The sequence below is a fragment of the Papaver somniferum genome, chromosome 10 (assembly GCF_003573695.1).
Source record: "Papaver somniferum cultivar HN1 chromosome 10, ASM357369v1, whole genome shotgun sequence".
Lineage (NCBI taxonomy): Eukaryota > Viridiplantae > Streptophyta > Magnoliopsida > Ranunculales > Papaveraceae > Papaver > Papaver somniferum.
In genome coordinates this window covers 81973386-81980505 of record NC_039367.1, presented here as the reverse complement: position 1 = coordinate 81980505, position 7120 = coordinate 81973386, and positions in this window count along the sequence as shown.

Here is a 7120-nt window from a genome sequence, read left to right as displayed (position 1 = left end):
ATTGAGCACAAAAAACCAAAGTGAGATGTCTCTGATTCGACAAGATGACGCCAAATGACTCTTTCCATATTGCCAGCAACAAATAACACCACACACAAAAACTTCAACAAATAACACCACACACAAAAACTTGAACTCATAGAGGATATTATACTTTCAGCACTACACAATGATTAACACAAGCCCACTTATTGTTGGGTACCACCGGTGCATCCCGTAAAGCAGTAAACAAACTAGTTAAAAAAAATAGTGAAAGAAAAAGCAGAGAAGATTCAAACCTGAAAACAATTTCACCTTACAGTTAAGTCTCGTAAGAGAAAATTAATTGATTCAATTTTAATCAAAGCCCCAAATTATGATTCAAAACCTCCAATTTCACCATATTAAAACCTCAATTTTTGAAACAAGCTGAATCAAAACCCTAACAAATCAATTCACTTCATATAAGTTGAAATTGACATAAATTATAGCAAACCCATGTTTTAGTATCATACGAGTTGAAATCTAAACATCCAATTATAAGAAAAACCCTAAATTGGTAAGAAAACTTAAATTTCTCTATGAACATCAATTCTAGCAAGATATTTCAGTCAAACATGCATTTTAAATTTTTTACAATACGCTCACTGATATGATTCACTTTAAGACCTCATAGAGCACAAAAAAAAATTGAAGAACAAGAAAGAAAGAAAAAGAAAAAAGACAGACATGACGAAAGAGGGAAGAAATAAAATGGGATCAAATTTCTTCACAAACAATCTTATTCTCCACCCAAGGGCACGCCAGTAATTTTCTTATTCAAAATGAATCGTAGTCGTTGATCAGTTTTAATATACGTACGATCAGATATGGTGGGCCCTAACAGAATTTTGGATGGAGGGTATATTTTAGTAATTATGAAAAAACGAGTGTATTTTACAATTACTAATCCCACAAGGTGTATTTTATCAAAATCCCCATAAAAAAAAATTCTACCTTATTCAAACTCGTAGTACAAATTTCTTCAAAAGTATTTAAAGAGATACAATTTATAAATTCTGACACACAATTTATTAGATTTGTCGTTTAAATATTAAAATATATGTTTTGTTTGCCAATCATGAGAATCTTTAAATAGGAAGGATCCATTGACACTTTTATTCTCACACTATCTCACACGTTGGACGTCATTTGTGTGAATAAAAACCAAACGACAACAAATTTGAATCTAATATTTTGGGGATATGTTCCCCTTACAAAGCTCTACATGAGCGCATTCCGAAATATTAAACCTCACACTTTACCGGTCTTAATTTCAATTACTAAAAATCTGCTAGCTTTTGACGGTTCATTTTCAACTTAGTAGATGGTGTTGTTATACATTTACGAATATGCTCATTTTCGGAAGTAACGTAGAGCTTTGTAATAAGAACATATCCATAAAATATTAGCTTCAAATCCATTACCGTTGGATTTTTATTTACAAAAATGATGCTCAATGTGTGAGATAGTGTTAGAGCATTGCTCGGTCGAACTCACATGCGTTGCTATCTCAAGCATGTTTGCCAATGTTAGTGATCAAAACTATAAGTCTTGATTTCTAGTCTACTATAGCTAAGGTCTCGGACTAGGATAAAAAGTGTAGTTGAGCTCAAGAACTCCATGGCAATCATCATATAAGACGAAGGACTACTCAAGGAACCGGTGGATCTTCATCAACTAAAAGGTATGTGGAGACTTGAACTTATCTATCACTCAAAAGTCTATTTATCTCCTATCTTGAGACAAAAGTCGTTTTGCTATATAGACTTAGATTATACACATTTGCTATTTCGAGCCGAGTTTATCTCACCTATTTATTTCTCGAAATATGTGATGGTAAGCTTTCGCTTTAGTCAAGTTCATCTTTACCTAGTGACGAAAGTCATGACAAGTTTCAATCACTTTGAAAATTGCTTACTTTGACGAAAAATAGTTTGTGAATAACAACTATAGAATATCAACGTCCTCTAAGAATGTTTCAAATGATTGAAATGAGAGTTTAGATAATATAACCATTGGAGGATATAAGCATTATTGTGGAAACACATATATGTATAAGTCCTTATTCCTTGAACCGAAGTTTGCGAACTTTGTTGATCAAGAGAACCGGAATAGTGGCGTGAGCCAAGTCCACGAACTGGCGGAAGTTCTCGACCCGAGAAATTCTGCTGGAGTTTGTGAACTCCGTCCGGGAACTTAAGTCCGCGAACCCGGTCCGCGAACTTGAGTAGGTTATATCTAAAAACGATGTTTGTGAACTTATTCTTATATAAACTAAGGAATGCAAATTGCAAACCGTGGCTATATAGTTCATGAATCGATTCGAGTGAACCAAATCGTTTTTGCTTCAATTGCGTAGTTACATAAGATTTCTTTGAAATTGAACAACTCCCTAACTAGTTCATTTGAGTTACTTGAACTAGTTATGGTGAAGAAGAATATGGTTGATATGAAAGTGATCATATGGCTAACCATTTGGTTGACTATTGTTGAACCAACAAATGTACAAGTTTGGGTACGGTTATACAAGCCTAGAAACGTGCATTTCATTTGTGTGTAACAAGCTAGTTTTCGATCTAACGGTTGAAAGATATTAGCTTGAATCTAATCAGGTTTTCATCTAACGGTGAATATTGAATGCTTTGTTACCAAGCTAACATTGATTGCAAACCCTGATTTGAAAGACTATATAAGGGAGAACTCTAGCAACTGGGAAACCTAATCCCCACACCTTCTGTGTGATACTAGATGTGCTAAGCTAGAGTCGATTCTCCTTTAACCTTTGGTTTCTTCTTCTAAACCAGGTTAACGACTTAAAGACTTCATTGGGATTGTGAAGCCAGGCCGATACTACTTCTCGTAGTTGTATGATCTGATCTTGCTATTTATATCGTACGAGTACAATTGTAATCATTGGCTTGATATTGATATCTCTGATAGGCAACATATAAAAGAAATCACAAACACTTCGTCTCATCGTTTGTGATTCCGCAATATCTTTTTCGCTGCGTCGATTAAGATTATTGTGAGGTGATTGATAATACTAGGTTATTCTTCGGGAATATAAGTCCGGTTTATCAATTGGTTCATATTCACCTTGATTTATCAAAAGACGGAACAAAACTCGTAGGTATATTCGTGGGAGACGGATTTATCTATTACCGTAGACTTTTCTGTGTGATACAGATTTGTTTATTAAAGTCTTCGACTTTGGGTCGTAGCAACTCTTAGTTGTGGGTGATATCAGGTAAAGGAATCAAGTACGTAGCATCCTGTTGGGATCAGAGACATATGAGCATAATTGTACCTTGGATCGGTGTGAGATTGATTGGGGTTCAACTACAGTCCAGACATAAGTTAATTTGGAGTAGGCTAGTGTCTGTGGCGGCTTAATATAGTGTGTGTTCAATTTGGACTAGGTCTCGGGATTTCTCTGCGTTTGCGGTATCCTCGTTAACAAAATTCTGGTGTCTGTGTTATTTCTTTTCCGCATTATATTTTGTTATATAATTGAAATATCACAGGTCGTGCGTTGTTCAATCAATTAGAATATCCGACCTTTTGGTTGTTGATTTAAATTGATTGACACTTGGATATTGGTCTTTGGTACCATCCAAGTTAACTCTCTAGTATTTGATAAAGACTCGCAGATTTCAATTTGCTTGAGTATATATCAAATCGAGAGATAGAGATATAAACTCTTTGATATACTTTTTATCTAGATTGAGTCTGACTGTCTAATTGATTCTCTAGAAAGTATATTGGAGTTTGTCCATACAGATTGCTAAGAAAAATATTGGGTGTGGTTGTTGTACCCCCACTTTTTCAATTGGTGACAGAGCAGGCAAACACGTTCAAGACCTCAAAAGTCTATGTTTTTGGCGATATGACTCTATGGACAGAGTACTATCTCTGATAAACGCGTCACCAGAAATAAGGGCTTTGTCTTGTCTAATTCTATTAAAGAGAAGGTTCTTCAATATCGAATATAAACGAACCTTGTGTTCAAACAAGACAGACAGGCTCCGACATGAGTATTTCCGATTACCCTTCAAAAGAGTGTATCTCTCTAAATGAGCGGGAAACAGCTGAAGAGAGTGTCTTGATTCTAAATCTTGCTAGAATCCAAGCTGATAGATTTAATCGGTTAAAACGCCATGTCGATGTTCTGCTTGGTGTAATAAGGGACTGCAATTTCAAAGAAAATATTGAAGATCACTCTTCATGTATGGTTCTCGAGGCAAGCCTCAAAAAGGATGCTTTGGAAATAGAACATCGCTTGAGTAAACTCTCTATTCAAGGATGCTTTAAGCAGTCTAATATACCAAGTACTTCTGCTACGCCAAAAAACGTTCCATCTCCAGAAGTAAAATCGGAATCCCTTCCTGTCAAAAAGAATGTGTCTGAATTTCCCATAGATCAAGGATGTTCCACATCACATGGAAGGAAGAAATCTCCTAACGAAGTTGTTAAGACTACCTTATCTAATCACTCTTGTGATCAGAAAGTATGCCTCTTCTGCGATGCAAAAAGCTCTGCTAAACAAAAGAGAAACTCTAGGTTGAATAAAACTTCCTTGGTTCAACTTCAACACACCTTAGACTTAATTCTCAAAGGTGTAACTGACATTCGTATGTCTAAACCAGTTGGTTTTCGTACTTATCCTGTGTATGTTACCAGGAAGGTTAGTTCAATGAGTTCCTCAAATGCTCTAAAGCAGAATAGAAGTCTTAACAAGAATCGTCTAAGGAAAGATCAAGTCGTTTCCTCTGGAAACAACATTTCCCTTGATGTGAACGAAATCCCAGGAGAAAAGAAAAAAATTAATGACATGAGAAATAACCTGATGGAGATAATTGAAGGGTATAAAGAAATTGTCGACAGGTTGTCATCCTCCTCAAGTCAAAATTCTTCTGGTAAGAACTCAAACTATGTCTCGTATTTTGATGACAGTAAGTTTTATGATAATTTCTCACATCAAAATGGATCCCTCTCTAGATTCAGAAGGAAAAAGAGACTCGATCATAAACACAATTCTTTTAATGAGCTCAGAGCTCATACTTGTGGTAATTAATCACAAGGGTTAAGAACTTGCTCATAAAAGTATATTGGAGTTTTTCTGTTCAGATTTCCAAACGAAATATTGGGTGGTGTTGTCAGACCCCCGCTTTTTCAATTGGTATCAGAGCAGGCAAACAGGCTAAGACCTCATAAGTCTGTGTTTGTAGCAATCTGATTCTATGGATAGAGGTGCTATCTCTATAAACATATCGCCAGTCTTCAATGGCACGAACTACTTATGGTGGAAAATTGTTATGCGATCTTTTCTTCAAGCACGTGATTTTCAATCATGGGTATATGTTGTTAATGGATATGATGCTCCCGTTGTGGAAGTAGGAGATGTAAACGTTCCCAAACCTATTGAAGAATATAGCCCTGCTGAGATACTTGCTGCAAACAAAATCCCGACGGTTTGAATGCTATTATCCATGTCATTATCCCATATCTTTAGCACCACGTGACTACGTGAAATAAGTCTAAAGATGCTTGGGATATCTTGGAAACTGTATTTGAAGGGAATGCCGCAGAAAAAGAAGCGAGGCTTCAATACCTAGCATCTGACTGGGAAAACCTTCACATGTCTGTCGATGAAACCTTTGATGTGTTTGACCAAAGACTTTCTCAAATAGTTAACGCCTCGTTTGTATTAGGAAGAACTATTCCACAGAAAGATATTGTGTGCAAAATTCTCAGGTCTCTACCATCAAGATACGAGTCTAAGAAACATGCCATTGAAGAAGCGAACGATGTTTCTACACTCTCCAAAAATACTCTTGTTAGAAAGTTAAAGATCTTTGATAATGAACACGCAAGAAAAGAGGTGATTTCTCTTAAAGCTGCAAACAATTCTGAATCCTCTAAGGATAAATCTGGTTCGCCAGATACTAAGGATGTTACTCCACAATAATTTAGAAAATTCTTGAGAGACATGAAAAAGAGTTTTTCTAACAATACAACATCTCCTAAGGATAATGTACAATGCCATAACTGTCGTGGTTTCGGGCATCTTTCTTCAGTATGTCCTAGTTGGAGCCGCAGGCAATCGGTATATGCAGCAGATTTGCCTACTCTTGATGATGGACCTGAATATTATAATCCTCAAGAGCTCATAGGCGAGGTTGCATTAGCTTCTGGAAAAATTCTTTCGGATACTGATTCTGATTCTGACGAAGAAGTGTTCCATGTTGATCCAGTTTCTAATAATCTTCTTAAAGACTGTCATCGGAAACTTTCGGAAGCTGATAGTACCATTTTCAGTGAGAAAGTTAAATATGACAGACTTCGTAGTCGGAATAAATACTTGCAATACCAACTTGATTCTAGTGGTGTAAGATATTATCTCAACGAAATACGAAAGCTTCAAGAAGAAATTGCCGAAGGTCGAGATCGGGAAATTACTCTTCAAGCAAAGCTAGATAACTTGGAAAACATTAAGATGAACTTGTTATTTGATTCGGAACGAGAAGATCTCAAAGTTCAATGTGAATCATTCAAGAATGATCTAGTTATTGTGCTTGAGAAGGTCAAAAGTTTGAAAGACGAAAACTTGAGCTTAAAAGAGAGTTTTTCTAGAAATAGCATCTCAGATAAATTAACCTCGATATTGGGAGCATGTAGAATTCATCATGATACACGAGGATTGGGCTATGAAAGAATAGACGCTCCTAGTATTTGCAAAGAGGTAAAATTTGTCAAAGCTAAATATTCTTCTCAACCAAAACCTTCCACGGTTGACAAAAGTAAAGTATCTCTACCAACTACGGATGGCGAAAAGAAGAAATCCTACCAAGCTCCAAATCAAGCACATACACATTCAGGTAATAGTAAACATAACTTTTTCCATTATACTAAACATTGTTTTTATTGTGAAAAACCAGGTCACTTGCAAAGGAATTGCAGATTTCTTAAACGAGATTAAACCAGATATGATTCTGTTAGGATGACAAGATCTGATGTTCCAAACTGGAGAAAAACTGAGTCTCATAATATCAGTTCTTTCAGTATTCTCCCAAAGAAGTTTCACAATTATATTGGGGAG